Source organism: Oxyura jamaicensis, chromosome 3 (assembly GCF_011077185.1).
Source record: "Oxyura jamaicensis isolate SHBP4307 breed ruddy duck chromosome 3, BPBGC_Ojam_1.0, whole genome shotgun sequence".
NCBI classification, from domain to species: Eukaryota; Metazoa; Chordata; class Aves; order Anseriformes; family Anatidae; genus Oxyura; species Oxyura jamaicensis.
This window is the reverse complement of record NC_048895.1, coordinates 63073448-63092416: the sequence shown is the minus strand read 5'-3', so window position 1 is coordinate 63092416 and position 18969 is coordinate 63073448.

Sequence of the window (18969 nt, the reverse complement as noted above, 5' to 3'; positions counted from 1 at the left end):
GGAAGGAAGGAAGGAAGGAAGGAAGGAAGGAAGGAAGGAAGGAAGGAAGGAAGGAAGGAAGGAAGGAAGGAAGGAAGGAAGGAAGGAAGGAAGGAAGGAAGGAAGGAAGGAAGGAAGGAAGGAAAAAGGTTTATCAATTCTGAAACAGCTGCTGTGCAGACCTAGTTCCCATCTATACTGCAGATATACAACTTCCTCATTGTTCATATCTCCCTCATCTTCTTGGCTGGGAAACATGCTTAAAACTGGCCCAAGGTTTGCTGCAAAAGAAGCTTATGAATATTCATTTATTCTTGTATGTTGCCCTCCTTGCAGACATAGATGTGAATGAGAACAGTAGAGCCAAGGCCAGAGCTTCCTGCCTGTTGATAAGAATCAGAAAATAGTATTTACGTTTAAGTCAAAAGAAATCTGGTAGGTACGGTGTCAGGACAAGCAGACCTACTAGTGTCACTTTAAAGTACAGGAAAAGAAGCTAAATTTGCTTTACATAATTATAAGGCTTTTTTCTTTGTGATCCTGAAAACTGATGTAATCTCTCTGCATGCCAGCCTCAAGTGCCAAATCTAGCCACAAATTATGGGATAGATAATAAGAGAATTACCATTTAATAGTCACATATCAACAATCTGTCAAATAAATGATGAGAAAACCTCCAGGAGAGGCAGCTAGGCTTCTCAGACTAGCTGAAGACATGTATTCTCCCCACCACTAGGTCCCTCAATGACCCTTCATACATTAGACTTTGACAACAGGCACCAAGCTGGTAGAAGAGTCCTCAAAGCCTATACAAAACACAGGTTTCTCAGTTCCTGAAAGCTGCATGGTGATTTTTGAAGTATCAGTTCTCAGTCCTGACCTGGCTTCCTCAGCAGCAGGGCCCTCTGAAAGTGGCTTTCAACTTGACTGTTTTATCCTCTTGACTGTTTTATCCTCAAAATACCTATGTTTTGAGCTACCCATGAGAGAAAAATATAAGATCTCACCACATCTTGTCATCAAACTCCAAATTGTGGAGAAATCAGTTTAAAACTGCATTAAATCTCTAAGTTGGTTGTTTGCTGTATATACCACAGAAGAACTAGACAAAACTACCAGATAACTTACCTTTTGGCAGCAATAGAAGTGTTAGTGCCATAGAGCAAATTAATCTCCCATTGATTTGTGATGACAATACAGATTTGCAGTAAATCCAAAACTCAGCAATAACTTCACAGCTTGACCCTGGGGTAGAAGAAAAAATATACCTTGTTCTGACAAAATGTAATCAGAAATGGTGACTATGATGGGACTCCTGGGTGGACTCTTAGTAAAGTCCCTGTGCAAAGTAGAGGCAGGAAGAGCTGGGAATATGACATGATCTGAAATGAGTGTGGCTGTGTGTTTGCATGTGTATGCATATATCTATACTTATCTGTATCTCATCTTTCCTCTAAAATCCTACAAATAGAGCTCTGCTCTGGTTGTGAAGTACAGCTCATGATCCCAGAACCATCTTCTGTGTTAAATGGTGTGATGTATCTCCTATAGGTATGAAAATGCATCTGGAAAAATCACAGTAATGCTAGGTTAACTTAGAATTAGAATAATGATCAAGGTTAGGCTTGAAAAATACATATCTGGTTCGTCAAAGTTTCTTTACCACATTTTCCTGTTGGATTCTTTTGCTTGTCAGCTTACTGGCTTCAGAGGCTACACATATTTTGTCTGTCAAAACTGAGTTGGACCCAGTTTGCTTCTTAAAACTGGCTGTAAGAGTGACAACTTGTTGGTACTCAAGAATAATGAAGTTTGCTGTTCTACAGGCTTTTCTTTAGACTCTAGTCAGATTTAGCTGGGACACATAGAGATATATTTTTTCTCTGTAGGGACACCTATCTTCATTAAGCTTACAGAAATTAAATTGTCTTCTTAAGCATCCCTACTTTTCTCTGAATCTTGGTGGAAATTGAAATTATTAGGAACAAGAGAAGGAAAAAGATAATACAGCTGTGAAAGGTTCCCTTCCACAAGAAACCAAGCTAAAACTATTTGCTAAAAGTTTTTAAGACAAATAGAATAGTTTTATTGCTTTTGCAAACACCAAAAAGACAATAATGTTTAAGCAATCATTTTCCATCTGCCTGTTCCTCATTTGTCTTCCTGCCAATACTGTTTTCCATAAAGATTTATCAGGAGGATGAGTAGCCTCTCAACAGACACTCCAAAACCACTGAAAGCCCATTACACTAGCACGGCTAGCATGGGTACGGCTTTTGTCTGCAGTGCCCACTGCTCTATGGGATGTGGTGACAAAGGCTAATATGCTTCCTCTCACTAGTGAGTGGAGAGCAGCTGCTGATAAAGAGGATCATATGCTGGGAAGGGAATGAGTTTTTAAGTAATCTGGGCAATGACAGGCTTGAGGGCTCTGCAGCTTGTAAGCAGCATGGACACTCGCTGACCTTGCTTTCTTTGCTTCATTTCACCTGATAAATGAGTGTAGTGCACTGGGAGTATGGGTCTCCCCGCCCACGGCGGTGCAAATCACTTCAGTGAAGGGATAATTGAGTAAGTGAGAGGATTTGCCCCGAGACCTTTCACATGGTTGCAGTTGCAAAGGGTAACCACTTCCTCAGCCTGTCTGGCCTCTGAAAGGTGAGTCAAGCGGGGATCAATGCAGGCACTGACAGAGCAACAAGAAATGAAAGGAGAAAACCCCTCAGCTAACAACGAGCAAGCAGACCCATGGCTATGGCACACCGGCCAAGTGTGTGGTCACACCAAGCCAGCTTTGTCTGAGCGTGTGTAGACACAGCTCCTATTCCTTTATCTGGGGAATCACAGGCAGAAATACGGCAGCCGTATTTCTGACACACCATACAGATGGCCAGCACATGTGTGCTGTGTCTGGGTGCATCAGACTTGCTGGGCATATGCAAATAGCTCTGTGGGGCATGCAGAGGCAGGCCTGGATACTTGGCTACATCAGGAAGCATGAGGGAGTGGAGAAAGAGAGAGGGCCTGCAACTCTCCTACACATCTCTGTAAATTAATGTTCTCTAGAAATGACTTGGAATTGTGTTACAGGTGCAGGTATGCTCTCACACTGGAACAAACTGAGTGTGAACCCACCTGTTGCCCACATGGTGAAGGTGGTGGTGCACACCTGTGCTCCTGCTGCCTGGATTGGACAGCGGAGGAGGAGTCAAGGTTTGTGCCAATTAGTTACTTGAGCAGAAGCTCTGGGGTTCATTTTTCTCAAAGTTTGGAGGTGTGACATTTTGTGTTTGTGGCTTGGTGGGTTGGTTTGGTTTGTTCATTTGGTTTTGGAAAAAAAAATAATAATAAAAAAAAATTTACTGTCTTGTAATCTAATATCTTCATGTAGGAAAGCTAATTTTAGTGTTTTGTTTGTTTGTTTGTTTGTTTTTCCCAGACTCAAGGTGATCTGGATGTAAATCAAAAAATGCTGCTCAGGATCCAAGATGAATAGTTCAGTTTTTAATACAATAATAGACAGTTCAATGTGAAATCAAAACAAATGTTAAACCTTGGAAGCTGTATAAAATGGAATTGTCATCATCCAGTCAGTTTTGTTTTAAGCACCTTGAGTCCTAGTAAAGACAATAAGAAATGAAAATGCTGAACTATTTCAGGATTCAGCCTATAGCAGGATACACTCAGCACAGGCTGCTGATTTTGGCCATTCTTCATGGCAGTCATTCATTATATTCAAAGGTAACTTGAACATGTGCCAGAAACTTTGGAGAGACTAGTCCCTGGAGAAATGGGCTCTGGACCAAATATTTATATTAATGATAATGCTTTAGAATAATTTTTTTTTGGTTCAGACCATGAGAACGTGTGAGTCTCTCTTTGGCTCTCACCTTTTAAAGAAAGAGATGAAATTTAAGTTTTATGAAAATTAATGCAAGTAATTAAATGCTAAAACAATAACAAGTTTATACTCTTACAGCTCATGAAAATTCATAAGGAAAGGTGAATGTATCCAGTCAGTTTTTAATAAAGACTTGATTCTGTACACACATTTGTGCAAGTAATTTTTAATCATTTGATAGATTCAAAGAAATCAGTAGCTCTATTCACAAAACAGAACTGATTTGCATGAATAACATTATGTATTTGCAGAAGATGAGGTATACTTTTATGTTTACACTAACCTGTTGTAATAAGGCTTACCTGTGGTTTGACAATTTCTTCAGAGTAATTTGATCTTTCTGAATATGTTGCCTTTTTTCTAGAAAATACTGAAATTACAAAGTCATAAGAGAAGTGTAGATCAAGACTGGAAAACAACCACAGGTCTCAGACTGTCAAAACTGTCAATGGTTCCAGGAGATTTTCATCTTAAATATGCCAGGTAAATTTTTTACCAATCATTCTATATAGTAAAATAATTAATTCACTGGCTTATGTGCATTGACTTAAATAGTTTGCAATGGCTAAAAAAAGGCCTTTAGTTGATCTATGAAAATAAGTCAAACATAAAATATGAAAAACAGGCATGTGAAGCCATGCAGCTTTCTGTACTGGTCCAGCATGGATACAGGCTGAACTGTGGAAAGAATGCCTGATGGTACAAATCCTGCCTTCAATCCGGTGTAAGACTTCTGCTCCTCTCCACTTGGCTGTTGGACAGCCTCCACCTGCAGTTTTTCTGTCCCATCTGTTGGTGCTTTGCACAAGGCCATTACAGGGTTTGGGTCTGCTGCCTGACTTGCTTTATCCATCCCTACTCTGAAGCCTGTTGAGAAACTCCTGTGAGGGCCTTTGCCTTAGGTGTGCTAATTGATAGATTTGTTTCTTCCAGCTCTAGGGTGCACACTCCTTGAAGTTTTCACAAAATCACAGAATGGTTGGGGTTGGAAGGGACCTCTGAAAGTAATCTGGTCCAACCTCCCAGCTCAAGCAGGGACACACAGTTTAGGTTGCTCAGGTTCTTCCTGCTTGGCTGTTTGCATATCCAGGATTTTCATCTGTGGACTTCTGAGCAGACCATTTAACAGGGACCCCAACCAGGCTGGCTTCTTGCTAACTCTGCTCAACTTAAATCTTTCCTCTCCTCACTGTGCCCCAAACCCAAAAGTCTTGAGATCTCTCTTAGAAGACTCAATCATTTTCTTATACAGGCCTGTTTTTTGTTTGTTCATTTGTTTGTATTTGTTTGTTTGTTTTCCACATTTTGGCAGTTAAAATATTTTCTACCAAATGTTACTGCCAGTCTCTCATATTAAGGTCATGTTTTTTCCACTCTGTTATTTCTGACCATTAGTTTATTTTCCTTTGGGTATAGTAAAAACAGAAGAAGTTAAAAAGAAGAGGGGTGGGAAGGGGACTTTTTTCCCCTGTATGTTTCCCTGTATATTAAGATGCTAGATTGGTAGCACCCTGTTTGGTAGTCCTTATGGAGTACATGTGTTCACCTGGGTAGGAATATTCAATAGGAACTTGTTTGTATGAAAATTAAATAAATACATTTAAAAGCAATCTTTGCTGGTCTTCTGATTTGCTGTTATTAATTAGTATGCTCCAGGCATCACAGAAGACATGAATATTAAAGAACAATTGTTAACATTTTGATGTTTTGTCAGCGCTGTGTGTCAAAACATCTTCCTACTGGGATGCAGTGTGATGACACTGTGTCAAAACAGAACATCGTCACCCTGTGCTAAAATGTTGCAATGTGATGACATTTAGATCTACATGCTCCAAGAGTTATTTGGACCACAAAGTCAAATCTTTCTTAAACTGGTGGTGGCACCTGCCTGGAGAGCAAATCTGTGAGATAAAGAGGTAGCATATAGCCTGTACTCGAGAAAGAGAGAAAAGATCTTTTAGCAGATCTCAAGAGCCAACACAAAATCTTCTGAAACAAGATATTTAGCACTGAATATTAGGCATTAAAAATATCCACCATTCTTTGAAGACCTATTTTAACCTATTTTAACAGAATCCCTCTTTCTGCATACTGATTATTGCCTGGATAGCTCCACTGAATCCCTGAAAAACTGATTTTAAAATTGTCGTGAACATTTTTCTAAAATAAAAAAGTTGGTTTTGAAAGGGAAATAATGCCATTAAAATATTTTCTTTTTGAAACATCTTATATTCTTCTCAGTTCATTGAAATAAATTCAGCTTTCAATACCCCAGATTTTTTAAAAAATAAGATTGAGGGAGGGTAGGATATCATAATCTACAAAACTTCTAACTGAAAATTTTGAGAATTATCAGTTTCCCAAAATGTATTTTGAAGTAAGGAATTGTGAAATTCTAGCTGCTGTTGAGAAAAAATATATAAGAACATTTTAGGGATTGAAGATTTTTTTTTTTCACTTATTTAAATTCCTGTTTCTTCCATTATGTTTAGTGAAAATACTTGTGAAATTCTGAATGATGTAAAAAATGGTGTTTACGTCTATCTTTTTTCTTAGGAGCTGAGTATTTTCTACTTTTATCTTTCATAGAATTACTGATTATCCAGACAATACTGAGACCAAGAATTCGCTAAATGAGCATGTCATGCCATCTCAAAGACCTTAGTTATGACTAAGCTGAGATGAGTTTTATATATCAAAAATTCTTTAATCAAATAGGCTTTAAAGAAACTTATCAGAGTATGTACCAGACAAATTTGACCAGAACAAATTGTTTAGCTTCCAACTCTGCTCTTCCAGCTCCTAGTGAGGTCAGCAGGAACTGCAGCTGCCGTGGCCCTCCTAGGGCTGGGCCCCCTTTTCTTCACACAAAGAATTTTGCTGAAACAACAACAAAGGAGTTTTGAGATTTAGTAATCGACATATGTCGTACCATTTCAACATCGTTTCTGTGCATCCATTTCGAAGGCAGCCTCGATGTTCAGCCAGTGATGTGGCTGGCCCTTTTCCAACCTAAACAGCATGATCTCTTTGGCTTTACCATTATCATAGGCTCTCACAGATTTAGAGGTAATGTGCAATCAGGTACGTGAGACCATATTACATATTGGCAAATTTCTCCCCCTGGAAAATGAAAATATTGTACTCATAGGCCATTATAATTATTCTCAATGTGGTTAAATTTAAGGACTGAATTAATCCCCAGTGTAATTCTATGGATTTGAATAGAGTTATACAGGAATGAATGTGGTCTGAGAGAATTACATTTATAAATATAGTACCTTAGAGAGTTGCTGTTTCTCTGTGTTAAATGCCAATCCTAAATTCTGCTCTCAGTCTTACATATTACTTTGGAGCTACTCTACCCGTGCTAAAAGAGTTACTCTTAATGAAATACCTACATGAACAAGACAAAAAATCTAGCTGTACAATCAGAACCATTTTTTTTAAATATGAGAGTGTGGTGTCCCAAATCCCATGCAATTGCCATGCTGTTATTCCCAGGCACTTGCTCAACTAGATGGTCAGCAACTAGATGGTGGGGCTTTGCAGCATTCTGAATACAGAGTTTGGCCATAGAGAGGGAGGAGAGGAAGGAAATGTACATGGTCTCATGCAGATGCTCTAGATTTGGATCTGGGATGCGCTCCCAGGTCCCACAGCACAGATATAGCCAAATATACAAGCCTTGCCCTTCCAGTTATTTGATACCACCATTGAATGGGAGTGCGTTGTTTGGTTGGTTGTGTTTTTGTTTGTTTGGTTGGTTGGTTGTTGTGGTTTTTTTTTTAATGGGTGTCAGTTATTGGGAAGTTTTGCTCTGCAAAAGATGTTTGTGTAAGACATGTTTGGAAATTTAGGCTGTTCTTTTAAACTTCCAATATCCTAGTTAATTGTGGTAGAAATGTAGGTGGCTGCTACCTGCGTCTGAAGATAGAGAGAGCCCTCTTGTGCAGTATAGCTGTTGAGGAAAGACCAGTCCCAGAGTGTCATTAACCTTTAGCAACCTATTCATGCACTTGAGAATTGCCAAAGAAATCCAACCTCAAAATGCCCATCATCATTTTTCTTTCATGAAATTATCACACTATTTTCCAAGACAAGTTTCATTGGGCCCATTGTAACAGCTTGACAAAACTCCCTCTTCAAGCATCTCTGCAAGCAGGAAATGAAACCTCCAGTGAGAATTCATCTGGCACAGCAATACTGGAAAGAGATGATATCTAAGAGGTCTTGGACATGAGCAGGCTTCTTCACTGATACTACATTCAGAAACCAGAAGGGAAACCTTCTAACCTTGCCGTCATGGTTTGCCACCAACTCCTTCTGCCTGTCTTTGCCTACCACTTTCTTTTGCTCCATGTACATTTCCAGTATCTCTGCAAATTAATCTGAAAATAATCAAGTATAGATAAAAGTTTAAACGGAAATGTTCAAGGTGATGGTGGAAGAAGAGGGGAAAAAAAAAAAAAAGGAAAGAGAAAGAGGAACTAATGAGAATAAATAAATAAATAAATAAATAAACTATGAGAAGAAGCTAAGTAACAGTATTGACAGTGATTTTGGGGCTAGGATGAATCACACCATTGGGTACCATATAAATGAAACAATATAGATAATAATAATTTGTCTCTTTGTCCCATGGCTCAGATAAAGTTATTAGGGAGCTGATCACTCTTACACACCTGGGAGAGCCTCAGATTATCAGATTTAAGGGAGGAGAGTTTTCAGTGAGTTATTTTATGTATTGTAAGTTTTCACATCAATCAGTGTTGAGTTTCCTGTCTCCTGCGTACTCAGTCATTGTAGGGGAGGACATAAATTAAGTGCATGCCCATAGCTGTTCCATCTCATGGTGAAAGTTTGTAAACTAAACAATATGTTGTGTCTTTGTTTGTCTTTTCCTGTGCACATTATTCTGTTTCTTTGGGGGAAGCTGAGCAACAAAACATGCAGCTTCTCACTTTCAGCTAAGATTTGAAGATTATTTTTTTTAAGCATCTGTAAAACTGTGGAAACCATTCATCTACTTGTGTGTAAGTGGCTTAACAGGAAGCCTGTGAGCTAGATCAGGCAACTCACCCTGGGCTATTCTCAGAGATCTTTACTTTGTGTTCCTGAACAGGGACCAGAACAGGGACTGAAGGAAATAAGAATGGCATTACAGGAACCAAATGATTTCAAAGTGATCTTGGACATGTCCTCATGTGAGTACTTGCCCTGGCACCTGGCAACATACTTTCAAAGGAAAGACACGGTTGTTCTGTGAAGCAGCATCATTGGCTGCACCAATGCCCAGGCCTGCAATAATACTCAAAACTAAGTGTCTGGCATCCAAAATGCTGGACTTTCATTATGTTCTGTGCACAGTTGGGTGGAATCACTGATACAGGAAGGTCCCCAGTTTGCTGCCTTCTTTGACAATACAATGCATGCTGATACTCTTTGTCTGACTTTACCTCTATGCAAACATATTTCTAAAGGCTACAATTTAAAGAGGAGTCTTCTTACTCTCAAGAACATAGAAAATACAGAAATGTATCACCTGCAGAAGCACATGACACAGCTTATAAATGAGAAGGACCAGTACGACAGATTTAGGGAAGCTTGCTAATAAGAACAAAGTCATTTTGGATGGCATTCATCTCTTTTAAAATGAAGAATCTGAAAGTGAGGTACTGCAGCTACATTATTTATCTGGGTTATTAACTTCCCCAGTAGACTGGAGAAATATATGCATGCAGTATATATATACTATGCATGTTTCTGTATATGTTTGTGGGTGTGCCTGAATATGCAGAAACACCAACACATAGATGGCTGACCTGTCTGCTGTGACCCAAACCAAGCTCTGCCAGAATGCTGATCTGAACACTCCAGAGCATTAGCAAAACACATATGCAAAGATGAATTTTGCAACATGAGATCATCTATAAAACTAAAATTCCCACCACCAAAACAAACACACAAATGCAAGCAGCCAAATGCATGCTCACATTTTTGTATGCTATATGTATTTTCATATTTTTTTAATAACAACATGGAGAAGATTTCAGGGAATGGAAAAGCAGCTCATCTGCACAAATCATCAAGGCGTAACTCACATACTGCGGATTAAGATATGTTGCCTACCAAAATAACTGGTGCTTTGACGGCTGAAATGTTTTGCTGCTGGTTTGGGAGACAGCTAGAAAGCAGTGGCAGAGGGTGCTCATTTGAATAATGCCCTAAACCAGTGCCATATGTTGACCCCATGACCAATCCTTGATGGAAAAAAAAAAAAATCAAAACAAATCAGTGGTGTTTTTCCAATGGCTTCCAAGTAAGAGTCTACATTCACCTAGGCCAGGATACACACACATGGAGTGCTTTGCACCTGCATAAATAAGACATTGTCTTTTATTGATAGTAAGGAAAAAGAACTCTGTCTTGATTCATGCATAGAAAAATAATTGTGTGTACAAAGAATACAGCTTGACCAAAGAATTAGACATGGTTGTACAGATACCCCTCTATTTTTCTACCTTTAACAAATATGGCACTATATATGTCTGCAGTTTTATTCCATGTGTGCTTTGGAGGGAATTGAGAAAGATTTGCATTTAGCCACCACCTTTACAGAATGCCCATCTCCCACTCAAGGTGAACTAAAATACACTGAAGTTCAGTTAACTGTGATTGAATAGGAACTGAACAAGCCTCAAAATTGCTATTTTTTTCATAGATATTTTTATATGTACAGTTGGTGTCAGGACAAGACTCCTCAGGCAGCACAGCAAGAATAGACTTTCCCTTTGACAAAACAAGAATACAAGATACTACTTCAAGGGAGAATAAAGTGAGGAAGAGAGGAAAGACTAATGTAGTGAGTAACCAGGGAAGACTGCTCAATACCTGATCTTGCTGCTCCTTGTGCACGGGGAGACCACAGTCGGCAGAAGCAGAGAAAGTGGCTGCTGGGAGAAGATGCCACCCTACACACTGCTGGTCACCTTGTAGCAGCTGCTAACATGCTTTCAGGGCTTCTGCATAGGTGCAGTAGGCTTGACTATGGCTGGCTTATCATTCCTGAGATCCCCTGAGCAAACTGAGCCTGTGGTATAAATATGAATATATATATATAAATGCTGCAGTATGAGAGTGGTAATTATCTACTTGGTTTGGTCTGTCAACTGGCCAGCTGGGACCCTGCATTGTCTGGCCAGTCAGCACTGGGACTGGTACAGATCATACTGAAGCTTCTTTAACCAAAATCCAGTAGACAGAGAGGCATAGGAAAATAGGTGGCATGGAAAAAAAATGTATATATTGCAGAAATATGAAGTCATGGGTAATGTCAGGTTATTGTGGTGAAAGTGTACCAAAAGGCATATTGTATAAACGCATGCAGCCTCATTAGCTGTTCATCACAGAATAACTTGCACAGTAACATTTTCAGGATGCTACATTTTAATCCTACATACTCTATAAAATATTGCATACATAGTAGACATTCTAGTATTCTATATACAGAAATACCGTATATATGTATATACATACAGTGCATCTCTATATACTATATACACGTACACACCACGCTATATTACGTATCATGCATTATATGAACTATGCTCTAAGGTGCTAATATACTACATATCATGTATTGTACCAAATGCTACTATAATACAGTGTTGCATATATACCATATTATATGCTATAACATATATAAAATATAGTGTGGGGAGCTGTGACACTGATCTCCATTCTTTCAATAAAATTCATAACCCTGTTTCCTAGAGTTGAAATCAATAAATGAAGGGGAGCAGAATGTATGTTTGAAAAATACTTTTTTTTTCTTTTATACTAACAGTAGTTAATAGAAAAGTAAAGAAAATATGAGAAAGAAAGGAGAAAACAGAAAAACATACCTATCTCAACAACAGATGGTGATTGGATATGTTTAAATTAATCTCCACATCTAGGCAAGAGGGTAAGTAGAAATGGGGTTTTCAGGTGCTTTTATAGTTATGTTCAACTTTCCTCAGATGGAGGGCAATGATGCTGATGACCTCAGGGAGAGCAGAAGTAAGCCAGGAGTATGCTCTGGAAAAATCCAGCCTTTGGGTGGCATTCACCCAGCTGTGGAAGGCCAACATAGCTGCCTGTAAGCTGGGCATGGGATATGCACCTGACAGCTGCTCAGAGTATGGAAGAAAGCAAAGGCAGGAATGATTATATCTGAAATTCTGCTTCTGGGTATGATGGAATATGTTTGTCTCCAAGTGTTAAAGGCTTTCTTTTCTTTCTACTGGAAATGCCTGCTATGTAGGATGAGAGATGCTTCCCTGTGGCTCCTCGTGTCCCTCGGGTATGATGGGCAGAAGCCATGCACCTACACTGCAGAGGTAACAAACAGTTCTGCATAGTCACAATCAATGTGCTCTGCCAGGTGAAGCAGCTGCTTAATGTTACCTTCAGATTGCCTCTGCTGCAATGTGAGTCAGATTGGGTCTGGCTGGTTATCAGTTGCTGACCAAGAAAGCAGGGTGCAGATGGTTTTTCAGAGTCTCAGTCTGCTGCCTGTGGCATGTCTGTCCAGGAAAGAAGCCAGGAAACATTTGAAGGAAAGGAAAGGATTGAGCTTGGTACTTACTGGGTGGTCCACTCATTTTGAGATTTTTGTTGCACCTTATTTCCACTGTAATCTGCTCTTTTCTTTTCTTTTCTTTTTTCTTTTCTTTTTTTTTTTTTTTTTCATTCAGTATAATAATTTTGTTTTCCAATTTAGCAAAATTCACCTGGAGTCTTGTGTCTTTTTTTTCAGTCTTTGCCCCTCTCTGCTTCTACCTTTCAGGAAGGGACAAACAAAAGAACTGTTGATGGGACATTATTTATCTAGGGATCCAACTTTTGAGTTTGCATTTGGAATTCATAATATTCAATGCTGACAAGGTCTATCAAATTCCCTAGCCATCTGGGGAGAAAACAACAGGTAAATGAGGTATTTCTTTGTCCCTTACTCCTACATGAATAGCATGTCTGTTTTGGCTGAATTATTATCTGGTCCAGTGTTTTCATTGTTGAGTTACCATGTTGTGTGATAAATTAAATGTTTTGTACGAGTATTCGATAGAACAAGGCATTTAGCTGGTTTATTATATGAATAAATAATAGTCCTTTAAAACACCACCAGACATTTGTCTGGGGGGGTAGCCAGTCCTGACCAGCATCCTTTCTGTGTGGAGGAATGTGGGCACCTTAAACAAGCATTTTCCAGCAGCACATTCAGAGTGTCACCAAATTCTTCTCTCCTGCATTTCTCACCCCATTTGTTGCTTCAGTGCTTTCATTCTCTCTCTCTTTCTCTCTCTCCCTTCCTTTCTTACTTTTGTTAGAAAAAGGTACACATAGCTGTTTCATCCATGTCATAAACCTCTTAAGAACAGCAATCTGCTTGCTTGAAGATGGTTTTTGGCTTGAGTTGTGGTGAGAGTAGTGGAAGTTCACAGCAAATGCTTCTGGCTTGCTAACCTAACACCTTGTGGTACCCCTGTGATTTTTAAGATTTCAGTAAGATTAATTTGAAAGGGAAAATTTTGTGAGCTATTTTCAGTAAAATAAATCACTCATGTGACTCCTTTTTTTCTGTTTTGAACCAGAGACAGCTTTATTTATTTTTTAATCCTTTGAGACTTTAAAGATATATTAAAGCTGCACCCACTAACTGCCTCTGCTGATATCCATTGGAAGATGGGGTTAACAACATCTGGAGTATTATTCATTTCTAAGTAATCTCTGAGCTTGTTTCCATTTCTTCTTGAGTCAGGAGGTCTAACAAAAGCAAATGTTCACAGCCCAGTGAGGCTGTTTTGCAACACTGAATTGAAAATGCACTGCACTAACATCAGATAAGGTGTCATTGCTGATTTATTTGCACTATGCAAAGCTATTTTCTGTTAAATGGTATAAAAAACAACATTAATAATGCATGAAATAATAGGACTAATTCTGTTCAGGGGGGGCAAGTGATCATTCGGATCACAGCCAAAGCCTGCTGAACTGTTTGCTGTGAGAAATACCCAGCTTTGGGATCAGCCAGTGTGGGAAGGGCTCTGGTTTCAGTACAAGCTGTGATGGTGTTGGCTCAAAAGGAACCAGAGGCTCCTAGAGCAACATTGATATAGCTTCAGTGGTGCAGCAACTTACTGAATGACTGTGATGTGGTGTTTGCTCAGTTGTATGTTCTCATGAAAGGCCAGAGCAGTGCACATGAGCCCAGTGCATGTGTCCTTACTCTGGACAAGACCAGAGGATCAGGATAAATTTGCAGATTGGTGAAGCTCAGGGCAAAATTTATTTTGACTTCACTAAGTGCTTGTCCTTAAGTCTCTAAAATCAAAATCAAAAATATCATTTAGAAGGAGAGAGAAAGCATCCTTTTAAGAGTAAACAGCTCTTCTCACAGCCAGCTACATCATCATCCTCATGAGGTTCTCCTCTTTTTCCTGTAATTTCTTCTGATTAAGAAATAAAAATATATCTACCTCAGCAGAGGAATGAACTGTCAATGTCCACTCCAAAATGGGTTCCACAAATACCACCAATTTTAGCCACTGTAACTTACTAGTTCTCTCCCACCCTATTTTGCTTTTATCACAAGTCATTTGGGTCTCCCCAAATTTCTAGCACAGCAGAACCTGTGTCAGACTCCTGGTAGTAATGCTAACACCTCTGTCCGGCACTTCTTTGCTCTACAGTGAGGGAGTCTGCATCAGTATCTGAAATATCTGAGAATTGGCCTTCCATCTTCCAGAGAAGATTCATCATCCACCCCAAGAAAAAGAAAAAGTAACACTGACCTCTTAAAGAAACACAAACTCTGGCATACTGCTGTTGTGTACAATACATGAGAGCAATTCGTAATTTAATAGAATTCACTGCCATTGCCAAAAACCTTTTCTGGTCACAAACACAGCCCCAGTCTGAACAAAACATTTGGGAAAATCTCTTAGCACTTTTTTTTGTATGTTTTATTTTTTCCAAAAATCAATAGCACAACTAAATCTCTTTGGAAAAAAATGTGTTATGATATCGTCATGGCATCAAAAAGTTCATGTCAAAAGGCAACACAGCACCAGCACAACAAGAAAAATCATCTTATCTTCCAATTTTGCTGAATATTTTGGTTCTAGTTTTCATTCTGCACCTTATACAGATTTCCTCAGTTCAGCTTCACAGAGATGGTGCAAGGAGATTTCAGTCTTCCCTTGAGGAATCAGAACCATTTAGGTTGGAAAAGACCTCTAAGTTCATCTAGTCCAACCTTTAACCTAGTACTGCCAAGTCCACTATTAAAGGAAAGGGAGGTAGATGGCATGTAATGCAAGACTGGTATCTAGGGATCTGGGTTAATAAAAACTGTGGATCCAATAACTCCTTCCTAATCAACATGGAATATTTAACTTCATCTAAGTGGGACATTGTGTGTTGCCACTCAATCTCTCTCCCATTACTTCCCAACCCACCCCATCCCACTGAACAATGTGGCAGTTGAGAAAGAAAATGAGATTTGGTAAGGCAAATCCCCAAGTAGACAATTTTCACACAATTTTCTTCCTCAGAGTAACAAAAGACAACAGACCCAAAGGCTGCAGTCACACCCATATGTTACTGCACTTGTTGAGCCTGTCTGAGGATGTGCAAATCTTGTCCACTTTTCCTAACTCTCTCAATGCCAGCTCTCATTTTACTAGAGGTTTGGCAAAATTCAAGACAGTGATGTCTTTAGTTGGGGCTGATCCAAAACCCCTCCCCTGCCAGCAGCTCTCTCCCAGCAAATTTCTGGACATGTCCTCTGTGCTCCCAGGAGCTTTTCCAGTGCTTTCAGAGGGAGCAGCTGCTAGCTCTTGCCTGCTGACTTTTCCCAAAAAAAAAGTCTTTGGTGCTTGCTCTGAGAGGTAGTGTTCAAATATCTTCTTTACCAAAGGTGCTGCCAAGACTAAAAGTAACACATGCCTACCTCTTCTACAGTAGTTTTCTAAGGCAGATGACAGAGGCAACGCCATGGCAGGCATGGGGTGAGAAGGATGCATGTCATCAGCACCCTCTGAGGTGATGCTGGGAGAAGGCTGTCATGTCTGAGACTACAGATATCTCCTCCAGCAGTGCTGCTGCTCAAGGGGAGACACAACAGGCCAGCACAAAGAGGATGACATCTGTGGCCACTGAAAGTTAGTAGCAAACATTGAGATGGGTCCAGATTTACAGCTCTAGATACCAACAATATTCCTTATTAAAATACAAAACAATTTTTAAAAGTATCTGTGTAGCAATTTCTCCACATTTTGTAAGCAATCCAAAAGCCCGACAGAGGCCATAACTCCTGCCTCTTGATTCCCAAAGCAGCACTTATTCTTCTGGGCAGCACTTATGATGTTGTGTCTTGTGTCCTGATGGAAGAATTCTCTTATTTGAACAACATTAATTATGAAGAGAAAATCAAAGCACAGTTCACAATGTGATAATCATTTGAATAATTATTGAATTAGTTTAAGGTACTTTTTTATAATTATTAAATGATTGCTCAAAATATTAAATTAAATACCTTCATTCAACCAAGTATTTTACTGAAGTGGGGATAAAGATATCTACCACATAGCAGAGGCTTGATTTTCACTACTATGTGTTGTAGGCTTTATAAAGCAATTAGACAAGAAATATTTGTTCAGCTGACACTGTGCAATGCCCTGCTTCTGATAACAAGTCCACATATGCATAATTTAAGCAGCCAAACACTGAGGCAGATTTTGTTTGGTGAAATCCCTTTGGCCATGGAGCACTGCTAATTTTGTCAATAATGATTTCTTCTCCAGAAATCAAGACAGGCAGAACCGGCTCAAAACAATCTTGGGAACAGTGAGAATCTTTCAGTTTTAGTCATTAGAGTGAAGAGTGTTCTTGCTACAAGAGCTCTTTGGTAGAGCTCACCAAAGAGGTTCAGTATTTATTAGTTCAGTACTTATTATTATTTAATATTTGAAGTACTCATATGAAGAACAAAGGAGGATTGTACATTTCTTAATGCAATAACATCACATTGCCAAGTTTCTTTAGAAAGAAGCAGTCATGTGAACTTTCCTGCCTTTTCTGTGCTATATAATATACTATATATGTTTTCTGGGAGACAAAGCAAGAGACAGGAGGAGGTATACCAGGTGCTAGTAAATGAAGCATACAAATTCCCAGGACACTAGCTCTCCTCTTTTAATTATGTTGAGAAAAAAGTGCTGTGCTTATGAAAGGGGACGGGCTGATGATAGAGGAGAACAATATTATTACTTTTCCAAGAGACTAAGTTCAGTACAGGAGGCAGGTGTAGTCAAATTCATGGATTTTGCTTCATTATTTGTTGTTTTTTTCTTCATCTGGGCCTTTCAGTGAAGTTATGATCCGTGGCAAAGAGTGAGGGTTGTACCAATAAAAGCCTTCTGTTTAAAAAGAACCAAAACCATGCTCCTATCTGTTACAAGTGAATACAGCACCATTAGAAAAACAGTCCAGCATTCCAACTGCTTTTGTAAAAGGTAAAAAAATAAAATCCATAAAGCAATATAAATGTAGATTGTTAGATATAATTAGTCATAGTTTCCTAAGATTTTTGTATGTGTATGTGTATCAAAAGCTCTAATTAGAAAACTCAGGAAGAAAATAAGAAAAGAAGAAATATCACTGAAATCTAAGATGCCAGGAAATGTGCTTCTAAAAATCAGATGTTTTTATAATGCATAGTGTTCTTTGCAGAAAAATAATCCCCACTGCTCATAAAAATGATGAAATGATACAGTTGCAGAGTATTTGCACACCCTCTTCCTGCCTACCCATGACTGCATATTTAACCTCAGCATTAAAAAATGTGAGAGAGTTAGAGATTTTTTTTTTTTTCATTCTGTTACTGTTCAGGCAAATGTGTTGTTTCCAAGATATATTTGTATTACAAAGGTTAGTTCCAAAGTGCTCAATGTCCACAGCAGGTTTCAGATATTCAGAAGAGCAATCGACAGTTTCCAATAACTCAGTGGAAGGCAGTGGGTACTCAACAGTCTGAAAATCTTCCCAGTCTGTTTAAATACTCAGTTTAGGAACCTAAGTCTTGGTGCTGAGTCCTTTGCAGAGCTCTCTTATCTAGTCAAACAAATTAAAAGTAGCATTTGCATTTGTATCTTGAATCCCGTGTGCAGTTCTGATTCCCCATTTCCAAAATAAAAGAATAAAAGCAGAAAAGTATGCCAGAAATAACAAGGTTGTGCAAAATTAGGTAATGACTTCTATTTAGTGTGACAGACTAGGAGTTTCCATGCTGAAAAAAGGGAAACCTAAAAAGATATATGACAGAGGAATAAAATGTCACAAAAGGTACAGAGAAGATGAATGGTGAATTCATGATTTTTCACAGTCCAAGGACTAACATATATCAAATTAGATTAAAAAAAAAAAAAAAAAAAAATCACCACCACCAAAAACCAGTCTATAAAAGATTGTTAAACTCAAAGGTGCAGCTTTTCATTTACAAGGTCTTTAAAATGTAAACTGCTGGAAACTGAGAAATATACTGGCAAATGACCATTACAAGTTTGTTCTGTTTTTCCTTAAGTGTCTATGACTAGCTACTGTCAGAGATGGGATAGTGGCCTTCATGGACTTTCGGTTGGACACAGTACAGCAGTTCTAGTTCTTATAAATTGTTAGGCAATTCAAACAGCAGGGAACCAGACTCATGATGCAAGAGGTCACTTCCTCTCTCTGCAATTCATGGCTGAATAAATAGGCAATCAGTGAGTAGGAGTTGAGAGGCAAATTAACTTTTGTGTTTCACCACTGGAAGGAGGATACTACAATATCATATCCACTTCTGGTAACTACAGTTTGAAGAGGATGTCAAGAACTTGGAGAGAATACAAAAAAAGAGCCACCAGAAAGACAGGGATTAGACTTTGCCAAGAAGAATTAATCTGTTTACTTATCAAAGAGAGAAACAATAATTTATCAACACTTCTGAAAAAAAAAAAAAAAAAAAAAAAAATGCCAGTCATTCAAGAGCTCTTTACTTTACT